The sequence below is a fragment of the Patella vulgata genome, chromosome 5 (assembly GCF_932274485.2).
Source record: "Patella vulgata chromosome 5, xgPatVulg1.2, whole genome shotgun sequence".
Taxonomy (NCBI): domain Eukaryota; kingdom Metazoa; phylum Mollusca; class Gastropoda; family Patellidae; genus Patella; species Patella vulgata.
In genome coordinates, this window is record NC_065883.2 from 30,034,076 (window position 1) to 30,056,663 (window position 22,588).

Genomic DNA, 22,588 nt, shown 5'->3' on the forward strand with positions numbered 1-22,588 from the left:
AAGTCTTAGAATATGTATTTGAAAGTTTATTTCTGTTTACTACTATTTAGAGAAAATTAAGTGGAACTTGGAGCATTGTCAAGAAATTTGAGGACAAGATGCATAAATTATGGAAAAGTAATGACAACAAAGAACAGTTTCTGATAATTCAGATATTTCAGAACATCTTACCGAATCTGTATAGGCTGTAAATGATAAAGAAATTAATAAAGAATTCTTTAGATAGCCCACTTTTTGTCTTCTGGAACTTCTTCAACTGGAGCATGGTCAAATAGCGGAAAGAGGTATTATTCATTTCGTGCCGTCAATCGAAACAATGGTCCCCGTTGGGCCTGTGATGAAATGACTGTATCCACGCAAGAAAATTTACTTAAGGCCGCCATTTTGTAAGACCACATGGTATTTTAGCTTGCGCTGATTAGCCAAACAAAAAAATTGCCCCACGAGAAGTTGTTTGCCGCCATATTTACACAGCTATTGATGTCCGATGTTAGAGCGGCGAGCAATTGGCAGTAATGCCCACACGTGAATTATGTCCTGCAATTATTGCGCAATTAAAGTTAAGAGGCATTGTCGATGTAAATGGGTATCGGCTATGTTAAAGATGAAGTGAAAATTTGTTTATTAGTAGTTAAACATATTCGTTCAATATGTTATGTCAAAGTTATAACATTTATCTCGCACCATTTCCAGTTCTTTATAAGTTTCAGATGGTTGTTAGGGTCGCCACAATGCCACAGAGTTTATAATGAGAAACATTATTTCTATCGTTTGGAGGATAGTTGTTGACACTTATTTTTTCAGTAGGTTCCCATAGTTGTGTATGGGCTTCCTTAGATTACGCGTAAGTGCATGTTTATAATGAGAAACGTTATTTCTATCGTTTGGAGGATAATTGTTAACAATTATTGCTTCAATAGGGTTTCCATAGTTGTGTATGAGCTTCCGTAGATTACGGGTAAGTGCATGTGTATTGATCTGGTTGTTAGTGTCGCCACAATTACACTATTGTGTTTTATTTTTTTTATATTTTTTTTATTTTATTTTTTATTTTACTGTGAAGTAAATGGTTTATAATGAGAAGTTATAAAGTACTGTCTAGTTTAATATATCTACAATAGCCGTTATGAAAAAAAGTACTTGCAGCGTAATGTATCACCTTAGTTCTAAAACTTTGTAATAGCATTACAAACAAACAAACACGCAGGGAGTTATTAATTTAGCCATTCTTTCAATGATAAACGTGTTGTTTTGATGTTTTTAGGAAGATATAAAATGTGGAAGATGTCCCTGTCGCTTGCTATTTAAAAGATCCAGCAGTATTCTGTGTTACAGAGGTATTTAAGAAGAGGTACTGATATGAACAAGTCACGTTGTAGAACAAACAAAAGCAATACGATGTGATCGGCCCTATATTAATGACCAACAAGGGAGTTCTTTAGTCAAAAGTGACCGATAAGGAATTATATGTTATACAGATATGCATATTCTACATACCGTATCCCAAATTTCAATGATTTCATAAACAGAATTGACAAAATTATGGAATCTTATTATTTTATTTTATGAAGCAATTTCAATTATGGCTGTCACGGGAACAACGGAAGAATGTCTGAACGGAACGAGTAAAACAAAGTCCAATTACTTTATATAATACGATGTTTATGACAACAGCACACACATATAAATAGGCATGCTTAATTGACATTGAAAATCATTGTAAAGATCGTTCGTCTATTATTTCAATGAATGAATAAAAATTGTGCCAATTGTGCCGAACCCTATTTCATAGTGACGATAACACGAAATGCCATATTAATAATTCATTTTAGCTACGACATTTTCTGATATTTGGTATCGTGTTAAAGGCTCAATACCACTCTTGTTGTAACTGAATAATATGTCCCAATCTTTATTCTGGTCAACAAATTGTACTATTTTACAATATTCCAATTAATTGATGATGCAAATTTCATCTTAACACACCTTATTTAAAAATTTTTAAAAATTCAACTAAATGATTTGAAAAGCCTGACGTAAAGCTTTTCAAATGTGACTTGGATTTAAAAATATTTTTGAACCCCTTGGACAAGTAAAATAGGATTTAATGGATAATTTACACAACAGGTAGGACACTAACACATCTAGTACTTAGAATAAGGCTATTTTTTTATTTTCTGGAGCTGTCAAGCCAGCAAGAGTGTTATTGTCCCAATTGTGCCGAACCCTATTTCATAGTGACGATAACACGAAATGCCATATTAATAATTCATTTTAGCTACGACATTTTCTGATATTTGGTATCGTGTTAAAGGCTCAATACCACTCTTGTTGTAACTGAATAATATGTCCCAATCTTTATTCTGGTCAACAAATTGTACTATTTTACAATATTCCAATTAATTGATGATGCAAATTTCATCTTAACACACCTTATTTAAAAATTTTTAAAAATTCAACTAAATGATTTGAAAAGCCTGACGTAAAGCTTTTCAAATGTGACTTGGATTTAAAAATATTTTTGAACCCCTTGGACAAGTAAAATAGGATTTAATGGATAATTTACACAACAGGTAGGACACTAACACATCTAGTACTTAGAATAAGGCTATTTTTTTATTTTCTGGAGCTGTCAAGCCAGCAAGAGTGTTATTGTCCCTTTAAAAAAAATCCTATTTCACTGACTAAAAGTCAAGGCTGGAAGAACTTTCCGTCGTTTCAGGTGTTTAGCCATGTATGTGAAAAGGTATGTTAGGCTTACCTATGTCCCATAATGCTTTGCGGCTAAACCATTTCACCCGAATAGGGTGGATCGTTTGGTTAAGAGGGACTTATTATATGCTTATCAAATGAAGGTAATCCAAATGCGCCCATATTTGTTCAAATTAGTGTGATCGATGAAATGGTTGGGACATGTTGACTTTGTATTGGATCATAGCGTATCTTTTGAAATATAAAATGACATCTGTGATTATCTGCACAACAAAAAGCTTGGTGTGCAAGAATTTAATCGGTTGTAACTTGGAAGGGCATTGAATCAAATGGAAGTAAATGGGTCATCAGGTTATAATTATTCAACCGTGGTATTCAATTGTTTCCACTCATATTGTTCTTTTTTGAAGCTCAATAAATGATTATAAATGACAACAAATGAAAGCTAAGTAAATCAATATATATATAGTAATGCGTCGTATCAGCATTTTTTGTGCACAATGTTAAAGGACAATGTTGGTATCATCCATATTATGTTAAACAACTGGTTAAACGCATTCCAAATATAATTTTGAGACAGATCATTGCTACGGTAGATGGGTAACGAAGATTTGAACAAAGGGGAAGTGACGCAAAAAATTGAAAACACGAGCGATAGCAGATATAAGTCAATTTTCAGCTCACTTTTAATTGACGAAAAGTTGTTATTTGAGACTGTGAGAGGATATCTGATGATAAAACGAGAAAAATAGAGAAAGTCTATGCAATACCTTGTTTTTAATAAATAGAGAATGAATAAAAACAAGGGAATGGACGGACCTTTTCCTTGTTTTTCTCGTTTTCTAGAGACAGTCAATTCTTTTATGATCTCTGTGTTAAAATTATATTTGAAATGTGTTTAACCGGTTCTATCATAATGTGATAATGGTTGACACCCGCAACATTGTCCTTTTATACGTTAGTATAATATATAGAGGTCATTAGTGTACACATAAAATAATATTATGCTACAATTCATCACTAAATTAGTAAAATCCATCATTATTATAACACAATCCATTATTTATATTGATGGTGTATACTGAGGCAATAAAATATGAAAAGCTGCAACTGTCTCCAATTATAAACCAGTCATTTACTAAATGGTGTTTCACATAGAAATTGACATCATTTATTTACTCAATAAAGAGAATAATTTTATTAGTAAGAGATATTGACTATCATTATTTTATTGAAAGAATTCAGATGATTTTGTTAATAGCTCGTAACTCTATCGTATAAAGAATAATACAGGCCATGATAGGGCGGTAATTCTTCATTGGCTTGTTAACCTGGATGTCCCTCCCGTGTTCGTGTTCATAGGGGGTTTCCGGTGCGATTCCCCCTTGTCAGTGATGCAGGACGGATGCTCTGCCAAAGGGAGAGAGAGAGAGAACTGGGGTTTAACGTCCACTCGACAGAAACTAGGTCATTTCGGGACTAACACATGGTTCAATTTTATTTCAATCATTCGCTTGCGCGTAGGGGTCTTTAGCAGTGGGAGGAAACCGGGGGACCCGGAGAAAACCCACGAGGTTGGACAGGCGACTCTACTCCTTGTCACGTACATGTCTGACAAAGTACAACGTGTAGTCGTTCGGATGTCACGGAAAACCGAGGGCCCGTCTACACATTGGAGTTCACGTAAAAGAAGAAAATATCGAAATAAGATTAGGTCGTAGTGCCGCTGTCCGGGCCAAGGTTCCCTCATAACACATTGTATGCCGTTTTCATTACCCCAGTCGGTGCAGAATAGTAGGCCGTTAAACCCCATTTCAATTTCATTCGGCATTCTCTTTAAGAGTCTTTGTAGTCTTTTCGTGGTAGGGTGTGGTGGGGTGGGGGAGGGGTATGTATTAGGTGACATTTTAGAAAATGTTAGAAAATAGAAAATGTCCTAAAATAACCTAGTTCGGTGTATGTGGCGGGGATGGGTGGGGGGGGGGGGTAATTAATATGTTATCTTTATAGCTTACTACGAGTAAAATGGATTTAACATGTTATCTGATACTTGACGACGATGGACAAATAATTAATAAATCAATGTTAATCGATGTTGTATCTTTTTGCAATTTTTAAAATTACCAATGCCATTATTTAGAATCCAGAAAACCAACCTGTGAAAACGATGAAAATACGAGATCAGGATAGACCAATTACACAAATAGCTTACGACTTTATCACTATAAATGATGAACACGCCGTATATTGACTGCAAATAACCATTAAACAAGTGTCATGAAGCCGATTCGAATAGAGTATATTTGGGAGATTGTGACGTGGAAATCTTTTTTTAGTAAGACAACTGTGGTATATAGCAGTAAATGGTCGGTATCAAGAGGGTGGTTACTATTTTTGGTATCCCAAGGGATCCCAGTAGGATATAGCCGATTAAATTAGGGTAATAACAACAAATTAATCTAATAGATTAGCACTACCTGTTATGATCTCCTGTGACTCTTTATGGCCGGCATAATAGATGAAACAGAATAAAAGGTTACAGAGTTCAAAACATCTATGTAAATAATAAATTAAGACAGACAATTTGTTGCGATTTTGACACCAAAATATAAAGAAATGGACTATTCAGAATCCAGTTTGCGACATAAAGCTGAAATGAGGATTTATAATCTGACTACGTGGCACCTTCCTCGGCACCGGATTTACCTATAGGATTGGCAGGCTGAGGTCTAGGTCCCCAGGATCACGGAGGCCTCCGGCCAATGTGTGTATAGTATTAAAGAGGCAATATTCAATAGCTAAATCTGTCTATTACAGGTCTTTCTTTATACCTTTGAAGGAATGTTATATAAATTATTAATAAGTCATTTACTAACTTACGGTACCAAGACCATACTCAACTCTCGATGCCATCGGATGCTCGAGATTTTTAACTGATTCAAATACGATTGATAGTTGATGATTAATTTAAAATTGATAATCGAGACTTTGTTTGTTATTCTAACAATGGTAGCAATGACAATCGAGACTACACTGTTCTTCTAACGGCGATAACTCGGCTCAGAATGAAGTAATTTGACTAAATAAACTTTTCAACATATTCTCTTTTCATTGTCTATTTCTTAACTACGTGTATTACATCGAGAACTGTCATCGCTTTATCTAAATCTTACATAATGCCTTTTTAATGACACTGTCATAACCGTTTATTACACGCACTGTAGACTTAAACATCCGCCATCATCTGACCTTGCTCATTTGTTTAAAACACACTCTCATCTTCATCTAGTCGAGAGGGTAGGGGATTTGGAGGGGTCTCATACGTGGAATAGCCTTAAGCCCCATTCATCCACATGCGACATTAACCTTCCTTCTACTGCGTCTCCTATAGACATCTTCGTATCTTTGACCGGAGTTGCACAGGACACAGAATGAAAACGTATCTGGTACGGCTCTATTACGGATAGTTGATAGCATAATATGTCTTATCACATGCTTATTCATAGTAGAGACATGATGTATGTTTTAGCCTGAAATTTGGTATTTGAAAATCATGTACATACTAAAACGCCGCCATCACAATATCCTGTGTCCAATTAGCGTCGCACCAATAAGCATCTGACCAATGAGAATCGTACTAATAAGCATCATAACAATGAGATTAGTACCAAAGAGTGGACCATATTTATCCACATTTACACTACGAAAATGGAACGGCATTCAGTCCGGACCATGAATCGTCCAGCAAGAATGTCAGCCAGTGGTGTAGTAAAAAGGTCAACATAATTGTACCAACTCCAAGCCCCATCTAATAGTGTAATTGCAATACCGATTATTTTAACTGTACTATGAAGAGTTCTACACATAACCAAGCCGAGAACAGATTTGACACAAGGTTCAAGTACTTGAATTTTAGAGGGCCTGATCCGGATCTAGTGTACCTGGTTTTATAGGATTCGCTTTGACTTTCGCAATTGTGTATTAATTTGTTTCACTAGTAAACAATGGCACGTCGACTTAAAGAACGTATTGTTATCGTTGATGTAAGACTGTTTTTATACCACTTCGGTATGACGGCTAATTATTATAAACCTGATAACCCAGACACTCACAGATTAAAAGGTTAGACGCATAATAAGCAATTGGTGAAAGAAGAGATACCGGGGTCTTGCTGGTTCTAACATTGTAATTACTTTTGCAATACTTGTATTAGGGCTTGCGTAAAATATGCTAGTTTAAAATATAAATACCGAACATTATAATCTATCGGGACTATTCGAAGACAAAGAGGCCATTAAACGAAATTATATCGGGTTTAACGTCCTAATTTCTTGCTCCGTCAAGACTAATGAAGACGGACATGCGCCATGCAGTGGGCTATATCGGGGGAGGGGGGCATTTTACCCGGGCAGCGGCGATACGGCCTGCTTGTGTTTAGAAAGCCGACTGTCAAGGGTTTATTTACTTGCACGCCAACGTGTACACTGAACCTCGTTTTATTTCCTAGTCCTGCACCACTGGCACACCCAAACCACGCGAGATAACTCCAGGGAACTTTCTTGTTTAAAACCCGAATCTAACCCAGACCTCTAGGTTAGAAAGCCATGCCCTAACTCACTCAAGCACCGCGGCTCCCTCAATAAAATGAAAAGCAAAATAGTAAGCGAACTTCCTAATGGTAAATTAACAAAATAGTAATACCCAATAGTGGTGCACACAATGTAACTCCCATTAATACTTCGATTTATGTATTAAATCTGCTGATTTATGACCCCAAGAATGCCATCTACAAAATTCTCTATTCCTAGTAAAGGTTGAACTAACAGCACTTGTATTGTGTTGGGGAATTACCTAAAGCATTATATATTTATTGTCGAAAAACTCTATAAGCTCGCATTGTTTTAAAAGTCCATTAGAAACACGCCATCTATCAAAAGCGCTACAATCAACAACATTTTTGAATTGGTAAAGAAACCTATGTATAATATCCGGTATAATATTTCTATTTTAACAATTATTAGACTGTCATGCCATTAATGATAAACTAGAACATTTCGTGTTAAAAAACAATTCGTTTTAAAATAACCAAAGTTTATGCATTACCGTGTGATATTGACAGGTTGTTTTTATGACAGATCTATATTTATGGAACATGTATACATGGATTAGACAATGAAAAACAACGGTCATAAACCCTATTCACATTGGACCTTGGATAAAATGTGGTCTCGGGTCGAGACCAGATTCCGAGAGAAAAATGTGTTGACTCTGAGGAATTCATTTAGAAGTAAACATTCGATCTATCGAAAAATGTGACTACAACTTCCGTTCATTCGATTAATTAAAATTGGTGCGACCTAGAGAAAAACTTTGTTTTTCTACTTTATTTTTGCACTTCAGTGCAGCGATAGAAGACAATTTATGCGCCAGAATATACACGCATTGACTTCTTGGTCAGTGGAAAACAGGGATATTACAAATTGTGGATCACTATAACGTGTCTGTGGCGTACTATCGTTGTAGATCTGTTTGGTTCAACCTAATGTTTCCGTTTTATCATACTCGGCAGTGTATTTTATTTCATGTTGATACACACCACTACTTTCTATCTAGTATATTCTTTCTCTCTCATTCGGCAGCCCCCTTGCTGTCGTTACTTAATTTTGCCGGCCTGGCCTGCTGTACTGTTGAACAGTGGATTTGACCACTGGTTAACAATGATTTAGTGCTTAATTTTGGACCAGGAAATGTTCCCCAAGAGCTATCTATCCCTCCCGTTGTTGCTCTTCTTGGGAGCCACGCTCTTCGAACAAAAAGTCCCAGGCATGAAACTGCATGATTGCTCCTTTGACGGTTGCGCTTCGATTGACTTACGATGATGATACCATCCTCGGTTCCTGTTCCATACAGCACTTTCGTACTATTTTATATACAAAAACTTGTAATTATCGGATAAACACGTAGTTAATCATATAAAACAGTAGAGCGGCGTGACAAATTGTAATGTTCGTGTATCAAAAACAATTGACATCGTCTTTGATCGCCGTATTTAGTTGTGTGTCCAGCAATAGGTGCGTGGTAATTATTTTGTCCAAACTGTTGGGATAGAGTTAACCATTCCTTGAAAATTGCCAGAACAATATTATGTAAGAATTTATTTTACAGTGAAATAATGGCACAATCAATTGACAAGATAAGGATTAGGAAAGGTCATTACTAAGGTAAAGGGTGGCGTTATGTTGGCACTTTATACACCATTAACCTTCCTGTTAGATTAAGATATATCATGGTTTGGATAAGCAAAGTTCAAATCAAAGAATGATGTGTGAATTCACAGATTAGTGGAAATGCGATTCTAGACACCGCTCACTTCTTTTTGTTGTTCTTTATGGGGGATCTCTTATTGCGACAGTTAGGTTAAAAAGTAAATTAATCAGACTTTTGAATGATTGCAAAAACATCAAGTGGTTCTTTTGTCAGGATAAAAGATGCATTATGCAAGGGCTAAATCTAATTATTTCAGATTCTTTTTCTAGCTTTATTACAAGCCCATCATAATGGAGACCTTAGGTCATCGGATGGCTGAGATATTGTATGGATAAGATCACCCGCGTCATATAATGTCAATTGGGATCTAGTTTATTATCATGACAATGGTACTTGAAAATATTAAACTATAACAGCAAGAATGACCAGCTCATTATCTAATCTTAAAGTAGCTAAGTCTCTAACTCAATATCATCCAAAATCTTCGACATTGAAAACACGAATTAATTGTCGGTTTAAATCAACATTGATGTTGTGATCTTACCGGGAAAAGATGGGCTTCTGATATCCAATATTTATGACAAAATAAACATTTTACAATTGGTACACGAATAAGGGAGTGGAATGTCAAACGGTGACGCTATATTCTTATCTGGAGAGCATGCCCAATAAATACTATCGGCTTAGACTGTAATAAACAAACGCTGGAGATTAAAATTCGATTTAGAATACTGGCGTATTTCGCCGAAACTAACTGATTAGAGATTACAGTAAAAACAGAAACGATTGAATGTAAATCAATTTATATACATTCATATTACATTATTGTATGCGCTGCCACCCATTTGTGTCAATTTCTAGGTCCCAAATATTAACGACTTAGCTCCATTAAATAATGCATATTTAGTTTTGATTGTTTTATGCCAATATATCTGTGTGTATGAATAGATAAATAAAGGGTGTGTAATTGCATAATAACAACAGAGTTTACAATGTTGTGCCTTTCAAGGGCGTGATTACAAGAAATACGGGTGGTCATCCAGCGGAAAAAATGGCTGCTTCAATGGACGCTTAAGAAAAGGCATGGATATTTTGATGATATATGTTTATTTATTTCAGGTGCCCCGTCGGATATACTGGATTAAGATGTGAAATGATAGATAAAGATTACTTACTGGCGTTATTAACAAACGCTATAATCATCAGCTGAAACAATGGCGACTATACAACTACATTTAACATAAGGTACAGTATATTGTTTAAAATTACCGTAAAATTGTGAGAAACTCAACCGATGAATTACCGGTATTAGATATTTTTATGCTGTGTTTCACAAATAACTTTTTGGTTCAAATTCGCGTGGTCTCTTAGTAGATCAGCATTCCGGGAGGGGGGGGGGGGGTAGCCTTGCTGAAAAGTGTACCAATTTTCACCTATATGGTATCATTGCATGCATATCTGGTATTATCAGAATGTAAGACTACCGGGTATCTGTTGTCTGTTGGCGGGTGAGGGCTGTGATTCTAGACTAGCTCAAAAGTGTACCACATCAAATGGCACACAGTGTATTTTACATCTTCAAGTATTACCAAAACACTCTGACAGACATTTCTAGTGGTGGGATACCGCCACAGGAATCAAGAATGACTACTGCCAGACTGTTTGTGTGGTGGGGTACCCCTGACGGACACGCCCAAAATACCGCCACCCTACCCCAACTAGGCTAGAGTAGGTGAAGTCCGTATCACCTAAAATTGCTTGGAAATTGTTCAGCACCAACAAAGGGATCCTGAAAGACACGCCCAAAATGCCACGGCCCGCAACTGGGCTAGATTAGCTGAAGTGTGTACCACCTAAAAGTTCTTGGAAATTGTTCAGGATCACACTGCCCATCGCTAGGGAGATTGTGTGGTGAGGTTCTCCAACCCGACTTGACAGCCAAGCGTCCCATTCCCAAACATTTGGCTTTATCAGCTGGGTCAGACTTATTGAGAATTTTGGGTATTACATATTTTTATGAATATGTAATATCTATTAAGGATTAAGTAATCGTATGAAGAATAATAAATAGTTGTTCAATCCAGTGACCACTGACATGCATCAACATCGATTAGGAGAAAGTCCGGTGGCCAAACCCCATTTTAAGCCTTGACATGGAAATATAGTCCATCTAATGTTTCTAGGTAGAATATGTGTAGATTTATAATCCGGATGATGCCACCCCATTGGAAATTTAAATATTCTGGTTGTTTAGTGGGGTAAAATATGTGTCAGATTCTCTTGGACCTCGGTTTGAAGATGGTTTCCATAAGAAATCAACCCACTGAATCCATTGAGCCTGGTATTCCCCCTAAAAGTGATGGCTAATTCCGCTAGGAGGCCAAATTCAAACTGGAGGCTCATTTTGGAGGGAAACTGATAAAGTTCACTAAAAAGGTGTGTACTATATTGAAATGTGGGTTTTGGGTGGATTGTATATGTTTAATATGTGTAGATTCAGAATCTAGATGATACCACCCAGACAGATTCTCTCGGACCTCGGTATGAAGGTGGTGCCAGAATTTGACCCGCTGAATCTAAAGAACTTGCGTATTCCTTAGGGGCCAAACTAAAAATGGGGGCTCATTTAGGAGGGAAACTCACGAATTCCCGAAAAAAGGTGTGCAATATATAAAAATATGGGTTTTCGGTGTCATTTAATTCATATAAACATAAAAACGTGTATTCCAGTTTGAGATCATATTCAAAATGGCGGCCATTTTTGTTGAGACAAATCGATGTTAGTAATGTATTAAAGTGTAAGTTTTCGGATTTGCTGAATTCATATCTGAATGGCGAAATATGTCATGACCGAACGAAACGCCAATATGGTTTCCAAATTCAACAAAATAACTAAGTTTAGCAGACCATGGAAGAAAATAGTATCCGTAATATCACAGAACTAAGAGCACACATTACAATGCCATACGAACAGAAGCTACGGAGAGCGAATTGTAAAGCATACACTATGATCCACTATGACACCCGTCCATGTCACCTTTACAGGCGGAATAAGGGATGGAAAATGTTTGCCTGCATTATACAAAACCCCATCTTTACCGGTGCGTAAGAGTGACCTAATGACTGCCAAGACAACGTTCACCCCCGTTTCAGACTGTTCTATCGATTGCGAGTATTCCAGTGATTCAATCGAGGTTACGTTAGACTTATATGTGAGGCTGGACAAGTCCCAGTTAGCTTTTATAAACATTTGTTTTCAACTCACGATGGTCTGATAATTGATTGTGCTTGACCGGCATAATTTGTGTCCTTATAAGAATACAAGGAGAAGACAATTATCGGGTTGGAATACCTTTTGGTCGGAACATGTTTATATTTGAAATAATTGACAACGGAAATCTGTATTTCAGTATATTACACACTGTTTTAGGGAGCTCGCATTGTGAATTTGGCCCGTTAGCGGGATTAGCCGTCACTTTTAGGAGGAATACCCAAGCTCAATGGATTCAGCGGGACGGATTTTGATATAGAAACCACCTTCATACCGAGGTCCGAGAGAATCTGTCAAGAATTTCACCTCACTAAATTAAAGTATATAACTAGAAAATGTCTCATGACGGTCATTTTGGATATTTAAATTTTCCCTTTGTGGCATCATCCGGATTCTGAATCTACACATATTGAAGATACATAATCAACCGAAAACCTACGTTTCAATATATTACACACCTGTTTTAGGGAACTTTATATTGTCAGAATGTTTATGTAATAGTTGAAGATGTAAGGTTCACTGCTGTACCATTTTCATGTGGTACACTTTAGAGCTAATCTAGCTCAAGAATTCATGCCCAGAATCTCAGCCCTCACAGCCACGGCCACCACCAGATACCCGGCAGACTTATATTCTGATGATAGCAGACATGTACAGATACCATATAGATACAAATTGGTACACTATTCAGCTAGGGTGACCTTATGGGCTCTTGGTCTATAGGATAGTGTTGTAAATATGTGAAGTACAGTTAATCCTTACCAGTGACCCAAATACAATGTTTAATGACAAATTCCTCGAAAGGGGAAACAGAAAGACACCTCTAGACAAGGAATAGGTCGCCTGTTCAACCTCGTTGGATTCCTCCGGGTCCCCCTGTTTCCTCCCACAGTTAAAGATCCCTACGCGCATTCGAATTATTGAAATAAAATTGAACCATATGTTGGGCCCGAAAAGACCTAGTTTGTGTCCAGTGCACATTAAAATAAAACTACCTAGTTTGTGGACGTTATCTCTCTCTCTCTCTCTCTCTCTCTCTCTCTCTCTCTTACTGCTATCACTACTACTACTTCCTACTGCTACGTAGTATACTGTCAGCATTGGATTACACACAAAACCAAGCTTTTAACTTCATTGATACTAATCTTGTGACGCGTTTTATTAGGTTTCGTTGATAAATATTTTATCAGTTTGGTATCTTAAAAATGTATTTAACTATTTTCCTTCAAAAGAAGGGATTATAAAGTGAATAAAAACATCTTTAAAAAATTATAAATTAAAACATGTACAAACCGTTATAATCATAACGATATGTTATACACAGTTAAAATAGTCAGTTAAAATCAACACACAGATGTGTTTAAATCCAGTTTTCGGTTTTAAAAGATCACTAAGTGGGTAAGGCGCTGATTCATTTTTACAAAAACAGGCACTGGTCCTGGTGATGACCGAGAAAGTTCTTCGGCATTTTTCTGCGTCCTATCCCCAAGCACCTGGCAAGGAACACTGGCTAGTCGTTTGGGTTGGACGATAAACCGGGGTACTGTGTACACATTGGCATGCACGTGAAAGAATCCTTGATAGTTGGCATTTGATAGTTGATCGTATTGACGCTGTCGGGCCAAATTTCCACCATAGCGCATTTAATTTCTATTACGTTTAATCGCTACATTATCTGTGGTAAATCTTAACACAAGCCCAGCTTCTAATTATTTTATGAGCTAAGAATATCAGATCAGGTTCCTGTTACCCATAGTTAAGTGTGCGTTACAAATTCTTTCTCGTAAAACCATTGAGCGACCCTTTATAACACATTCAATTTTTAGTGTATCATTTTAACATTTTCTGTTAATGTACATTTTATAGAATAATCCTGCGTGGGTTTAAATCATAAATACATCAAAGGCCGATTGTCAGACGAATGGAGTAAGAAAGATGATTTTTGCAAACTTGTACCAAAATCTGATAAATGCCATTCTCAAGTTTTTACAAAGCTACTTTTCTTTGATTATTGCTGCGTGATAGCCCAGTGGCGCCGCTTAGCGACATTGTACAGAAACACAGTTTCAAAGATAAAAGTAAAGGTGGATAGAATATTTTGACAATGTTTCTAGAACATGTCTAAAAACCTAAAGTAGAATACTATCACACACAATTTGAAATGAGTTTTATTAATGTTAAGTAGGGTGAAAATTACGATAAATTCACGGTGGTGGGTTTCTTCAAAGTTGATTTTACACATTATCAGATATATGGCACTTTGGTTTTCAAACTGTTACATTAAATGGTCGGAAGTACGTCGACAAAGAACGAATCGTGTGCGACGACTTGTTGATATGCCCTTTGTTGTTTCCGGTCTCCTTTGGTGGCGTCATTTCGTTCCATTTTCAACAATGGTGGTCATTCGGAATTCTCTGAACGTCAGATTGATTATTACGTAAACATTTAGGTTTAACCGAAGACCCCTAGTTCACTTTACACAATTTTCTAATTTAAAATAGAGTATACAACATCGCTTTTTTAAAATTTGGTCGGGATTTTAATAATATACCATAATATCAACATAGAATTGAACTGCTTCTTGTCTATTATGATAACCTCTTAGGGCATATTAACTAAATGTTAAATACCGGGGTGGTAATGACTTTTCGCGCCATGACTAAATTGTGTGCTGAATACCCGGTATACTATATCCGGTCTAGCGTGACGATATTCATTCAATTTCATTTTAATGTTATGAATCAGGGTGGTCAACATTTACATCAGAAAGGTCGTTCGTCAAGAAAAGTTTGGCTAAACCAGACTTCAATAGAGTCTATAAACATTATTTTGCATGAATAACAAAACTACAAAACTGATTAATGCAACACATCTAACCAAGTACAGAATACTAATACGCATTTTCTCACAAAGATTGGTATACTTGTCAATTTTGAAAACAAGTACGAGCACATATGGACCTGAAACCGAGTATGATGTTGGAATCGAAGAGCGTCAATGAATGTGTTATTGCCCAGGGAACAAGCATTTGAAGTTTCATTTCGATCGTATTTGAATTGTCGGAACCCTAGCCTTTTTTCGAAGAGGGTCGCTTTTGGACTAATTCCTGATCCAAGAATGATTGTAATATGTAAGAATGCATTTGCATGTTCCGTATTAAATGGGCACATGTTTGAAAATCTGAGTGTTGGTCAGCAATTCTGGTATTATCCAACACCAGGAAGTAAGTTACAATTAGTTAAACACGAAGTCTTTGAATTGCGCGAGAAATGAATTAATGTGTTGATGAGTTTAAATTGAAAAAACGACGTCCTTAGATTATAGTCAATATAAGTGGTTAGTACGCAGACAATAAAAATGAAAATGTTATCTTATAGATCCCGTATCATTACTTATAAACCTAATGGAACACTTTTATTTTGACATAAGCTTATCTCGGCGAAGTAAAGCTATTTGTACTGAGGCAGGAAGCAATGAATTTCTGCAAAGTTCTGGTAGGACAAACAGAAATATGTTTCCTACATCAATTATTGTGTTTTTTTATGGTATGGGACACGATAAGATATTCTATACAATTGTCCACAAATTTAAAATTGCCAGTAAATGTTAGTAAAAGATATCCCAAATTGTAAGTTTTACCCATTTGTAATTCAATTTAGTGATATTTTAAAAGTGAACTTTGTCTTAAATAGTGAGTGTATACTGCCATGGCATATTGTATGGTCGTATTATGGCACTTTTGATCGGATCAAAGAGAGATTAATTCATATGTTCCATCTCGGCATTAAAGGACCACTAAGACTCAAACAAATTCACACAACCTTTATTTGACCTTCAAACACTTTAAGATCTTTCTGTTGAAAATGTTAAAAGAAATAACAAAAACATATGCAGTGGTTTAATGTAAGTTTTGTCCCTTTTTTTTCTCCTTTTTTTTAAATGTCGACCCGATGTGAATTTTTGTAACAAATTTTTTAAAGAAAATACGTATTTGAACTATTCCAAACTTTTACTCAAGTACTGGTGAATGGTTTCACTGTTTGTTCATACACGAAAGAAATACAATTATATTTAAATACTGTGACGGGGGTCGACAGAGATCACGTGGTCTTATATTTCTACTGTTTATTTGTTGTTAATAGCTACCATGTGTTGTCAAGACAACATTTACAAGACATTTCACACATTTTAAAAATAATTTAAATTTCAGGATGTAAAGAGTTTAAAAATCAATTCAGCTTATATGAGACTTTATTCCATTATTTTGTTATTTCCCCACTGTTCTCGTCAGTTTTTCATCTTGCCCCGTTGCTTTCAGTACTCTTCAATCAGCAAATTGTTTTTCAAGAATTATATCTTCAATGAGTTTGTGGATGGCTCGGTGGTTCGATGGGCAAGGCACTGGCACGCTAATCTGGAGTTTACAGGTTCGATCCTGGTGTTTCCCTGGATTTTCCGGCGTGGTTTCCCCCTTGTTAGTGATGCAGGGCGGAGACCCTGTACAAGTTAGTGTGCACGTAAAAGAACCCTTGAATGGAATTCGGAGTAATAGTTGGCCGTACCGCCGCTATCCAGGCAACATTTCCCTCATTGTGCACTGCACAGCGTATGCCTGTCTTCAGTAGCGTTGATGGAGCAGAAACGTAGGACGTTATACTCCATTTCATTGCATGTCAGTGTGTATATATAAAATATTACCTGGATTCATTTTATACATAAATAAGGTACTTCTGATTGTTTAAATAGATGTCCTTTGTCAGTGAAACATCTGGGGTAGACAGTATACATTAGTCTTTCATTATTGTCCAACTAGACTCATTAATTGATTAAGCGTTTTAACGACTTCTTGTAAGTAGGCGAGTAAATTAAAAATCTCCTATCCTGTTAGTTTTTAGACTCACAAAAATAAAAACACCTGTGCTGGCGTGGTCTAATTTATTATCCGTCTGGTCCGTGTATAGCGCTTAATCAACTGCGATTATTATACAGGCTCTTTAAACCCAAACTGATCAGCAGTAAATATTCCTTTGGCCCCAAATATGTCTGAGGGGGGTGAAATGAAATGAAATGAAATGAAATGGGGTTTAACGTCCTACTGTTCTCCTCCTTAACTGGGTTAATGAAGACGGGCATACGTCATACAGTGTGCTATGAGGGACATTTTGCCCGGGCAGCAGCGCTACGGCCTAACCTTATATCGAATTTCAACTGCCAAGGGATCTTTTACGTGCACGCCAATATGTACACGGGACCTCGGTTTTTCGTACCATCCGAACGACAAGACAGCTGTCTTTGTCAGGCCCTCCGTCCTGCATCACTGACAAGGGGAAACCACGCTGGAAAATCTGGATGAACTTTCTCGGCCAATGCAGGGATCGAACAACCGACCTCCACCCTAACGAGCCAGTGTCTTACCCACTTAGGTGTTATATGGGACTGTAAGAGGATGCCTGACAATTCAATAAAGTAATTGAATGTCATTAGATAAGAGAACACGAGAAAAATAGAAACAGTCCGTACATTCCCTTGTTTATATTCATTCTATACCTTATAAAAACATGGTAATGCACGGACTTTTTCTGTTTTTCTTTCGTGTTCTCTTATCTAGTTGCAGTCAATTCTTTTTATGAATTGTCAGATATCCTCTCACAGTCTCACACAAAAACTTTTGGTCTTGGAAGGATTTATTAGTGAGCAGAAATTCGCCCATGTATCTGTTATCACTCGTCACTTCAGTCAGTTATATAGAGGGATGCCTTGTGTTTTCCTTTGGCGTTCGCCACTTCCGATTCAGGAAACCTATATTACTCAGCTATCGTAGCAATGATCTCTGTGTTAAAATCATATTTGTAACGTGTTTAATTAGTTCTATCACATATGTGATAATGACTGACACCAATATTGTCCTTTAACACATAGACCTATACTTCACGTGAACTTAAAGGTTTTCGCTGTCTAACGGCACCTACTCCTACACGTCAGTGCAGATGTTTTTAGAAGAAAAAAAATCCCACTGTCTTTGCTGCGATCGATGTTGATAAGGTTGGAATGGCAACGTTAATTTTATTCATTATCGCCAGTTAATGGCGCAAGCATGATTTTAAAGCCCGCAACATTGTATTATTATCAGTTGTCAATTTAATGGACTATTGACAGATATATTTCAGTCAATAAAACTGGTTACTTCTGTTTGAAAGATACTTACATGTATTTGTCCCGACCCAATGTAACTGTCTGAAACTCTGATAAAGGTTCGCAGAAATGCAGACTTAACCATAAATCTCACAATATTACGCTATAAAAGAACATGGACAGTTGCTGACATTGCAAGTGTTCGTCGCGAAGGGTTAAACAATGTAATTCCTTAAATGAGCTTCAAAACTACCTTACGCAAATCCAGCTATCATTTTTGAACAACTCAAGATTTTGGGTTGACGCTGCTCTTTAGATTTTGGTGTTTGACTTGTATGTCCGTAAATCCATCAACGGATATTATGTGAAATCTGTGACCCCAATGACACGGTTGCTTACACCTGTAATGTGATCCCTATGACACAGTTGCTTACACCTGTAATGTGATCCCTATGACACAGTTCGTTTACATAAATATTGCAACGGCGCCCATAATGTTAAAACTTATAAACGTATTGACATGTTAGGTCCCATGTGATGGTTGCAATTAACTCGCACGTTAACTGGAATTTATGGTCACTTCGCCTAGTGGAATTGTTGCCTCACTGATATACCCAGTTGCGTTGGTTTCTTCTGAAACCCCGGAAATAACAGTCCAAAGATCCTGAGGCATGTCGGATTTTTCGATCACAGTTTTGTACGTGACCAGACGTAGAGTCGTCTACCTACCTCTGTGGGTTTCTCTGGGTATATCTGAACACATCATCCCAATACTCGTATGTTAGACGGTGATGTGTCATGGGTCACATATTTGTCGCGAGTAGAAGAACATGCATATCACACAGGGTTGGTGTTAGGACAATAAAATTATGTTTTTAAAGAATTAAACTTTGGAAGCTACGGCGAAGACAATAGTGTATATGTTTCCGCATTGTTGAGAATCTTGCTTTGAAACGCCACACGTGTAGTGGAATGAAATGAAATGGGATTTAACGACCTATTTTTCTGCACCAATCGGGGTAATGAAGATTGGCACAATTTGGCCTGGACAGCGTCTAGGTGTCATTTTAGCACCCCCAGACCCCTGTCCTACACCACTGCCAAGGGGAATACATACGTTTAGTATCCAGTGTCGTTTGTGTTAGAGTTTAGGCGTGGGGGAGTTCTTTGCGAGGGGTAACTTATCAGGATTTGGTAGCTGCATAGCATGCCGAGAGAACTAATGACATGGAAATTTCTGTTCCAAAAGAGTCTTGATAAATTTGTCGTGTTTCGTATTTTCCAGTAAAACGACCAGACTTTCAAGTGCACTAACACGTTGTTGACATGTCACAAAAACCTACTGCATCATTTGTTATTTTGAATTTGCTCGATGGTCAAATACAAACTGATTTGGTAGAAGAAAAAAAGACAATTGAATCTGAAATAGAACGCGGTTGATAAAACGTTCGGTTTCATTTTTCCACTCAATTTCCAAACCACGAAATGTCAGGAGCAAACAATATATCATGCAGGAAGGTCATTCTTTATATAGCTTCAGTAAAGAATAATGTGAAATCCACTTTTAAAGGCATAATTAAGGACGGGACGCATTTTAAAGGGTTGGCTTAAATTATTGCCGTTCTTTAATTTTGTCTAATTCATCCATTGACTTTTGCAATTTGCAATTTGGCTAGGGTTGATTGTTTTCTTCCTTTCAAATCTTGAGTTAAAAGAAAACGAAAGTAAAAAGGAAAATTCTTATCTAAAAGGGTATTTTAATGGTGGAAACCTATAACTTTAAAAATTTAATCTGCAAAAAATAATTCTACTTACATTTACAGTTACAGATTTCACCATAATGCTTTTAGATAAGAATTTTCCCTTTTATTTTTGATAATATAGCATTTTGAACCAGATGCCCCACCATACTTGGTGGGAATGTGCATTCTCGACTTAAAATGATGAATTAAGTATTTTTTTCCGAAAGTTCCATCGATCTTTGGGTCTTAAAAACGTATGTTCCCAAAGCCAAATATTACCTTAACAAATATGACTACGAAATAAGCGAATCGTTAGGATAGGTTATGTAAACAAGCGTTTTAAAATAAATGCTTCCATATATTGGTTGCAGGCATGTGCATTAATATATACATATAGAGTGCGTGTTTTTATATGATATCATTTGAGGTTGTATAACAGTTTCGTGTATTGTTTCTTTTTCGTGTCAGGAAATCGGCTTTATTTTTGGCAATTTCGTTACTTACTTTTAATGTAAACGTTCTTTTTTAGCATTTCAACCAACGTTTTGCTATGTTACTCACTCTTTGAGGTCCTTTCCGTCGACTTTTCTTCTCTCATAAATTGAAATACAACAACGGTGGGCGTATCAAAAACGCAGACCGGCTGTATATCCAAAACGAAATATAGGTTCGACGTTCTAAGATTAATACAATATGTGGCTTTCGTTTCAGTGCCTGCGTCTCATATCATTTTTCAATTGTTTTTCCATACTATAATAATAATAACGTAAATAATAATAAACTAAACCAGACCTTGAAATCCACGTTTTATGAGTTGTTTGACAGCACAACACAAATACGTTATTACGTTTAACAGTCGGTTGATAAATCACAACAAACATTCAACATGCGGAACGAAATTGCATTGATAGAAACACAGCCCGACAAAAAATAATACGGAACGAAAATATATGTAATGGTTGAGACGGCGATTGCATTTTAAGATGTACTTACTTACAAGGTTAATGCGATATTGAAAGACTCTTTTACGACGTCTTGTTTATATTTTATACTGCATACCAAGACATAACAATCCGAAGTGAACCGTTAGAATACTACAAAAGAGAGAGAGAGAGATGTATTTGCGCCCCGGGGTCTTTAGCATACCGGAGCACCCAGAGAAAATCAACGAGGTTAGATAGGTGATCCTTCTCCTTTATACATACACGCCTGAGATCGAAACCAGATACACTTGACTCAAGGGCAGACACCTTAAAAGCTTATGTGGAAGACCACTCGGCCACCCAACTTCCTTACTAGGTCTATATAAATGACTGTTAATTTAAAGACAACATTGGTCTGCACTATCTGGTACACTGCTTTATTCCATTCCATATTTTTTATTCTGGTGTTCCTAGTTAATAGTCTAATATCTTTTATTTTTAAGGACCAGACATACATGTATGATGACGTTACCAAAATGAGGGTGTTTTGTGACCAGCTTATGATGACGTCACCAACACAGAGAAACGAAGTGGAGTAGAGATGCATGCTGCGTGACGATGTGTAAAACGGAAAGTGAAACGAAATTCCACTTAATAAAAAGACCCCCGAAAACAAGAATTCAAAAAGTATATATATTGAACAATTAAACAACAGCACCCCTCGGCTTTAATCAGCTTCATGCAAACATTTAATTTACCTGTGAACATGGTGCGTTTGACCAACTAAATTCAAGATATGAATTTATGGAATGTTTTTGACCAATGACCCAGTCAATAATGTGATTTCCGATTGACGGAGGAAAATGAGACATACTTTCTTCGCGCATGATCTGTTGATATAGACAATTACTTAGACATAGTAAGGAACGACGACGTTACGGAACATGCGCAAAAAGGACGGGTGAATTTCGGATGTACCATAAAAATGTCAGTGCAATGTAAACTTTTAATTAGTTTACATATTATTAACATAACTACAATGAAAAGGAGGTGGCGCGGATATAAGGTACATCCGGGTATTAAGAATGGCAGGTAGTATTTGATAGTTAGCAGAATGATATCGACAATCCCTGAGTAGGGAGAGATAGATCAAAAGACATAGTTTTTGTTTTCATCTCCTTATTTTATATAACTTCATTTTTTTTTTTAATTTATGTTTATTTTTCTGGTAACAATGTATTTTACTAACCCGTTGTTTTTTTCTTGCTTTTTATCCAATTCTATTTGTATGTGTTGAAAAATTGAGGAATTTTAGTGTTATTCGCGAGCCATCTTATTTTATAGGGCACTAGAATTTAATAACGTGCCTATGTGTGTGTGTATGTTTTTTGTTGGTTTTTTTTGTTTTTTTTTTTCGAAGGAGAAGTGGCGCGGGGCGGGGGTGGGGGTGGCATAACATTTCAGCATCTGACATTTAGAACAAAGTATTAACTCTGCTCTGAAGCACGTCTTTATGTTAAAGGGCGTGTGCCTCTTTTCTT

The 22,588-nt window shown here is 36.6% G+C and overlaps 1 long non-coding RNA gene across 1 annotated transcript in view; it reads left to right on the forward strand.

Moving 5' to 3' along the window:
• The window catches only part of LOC126822780 (uncharacterized), a 52,883-nt gene extending 30,629 nt beyond the window's left edge, over positions 1-22,254 (forward strand). The window contains exons 2-3 of the long non-coding RNA XR_007680996.2: positions 10,099-10,224; positions 21,551-22,254. This is a non-coding gene — a long non-coding RNA (uncharacterized LOC126822780). The remainder of the gene's footprint in view (positions 1-10,098; positions 10,225-21,550) is intronic.
• Positions 22,255-22,588: the final 334 nt, after the last annotated feature.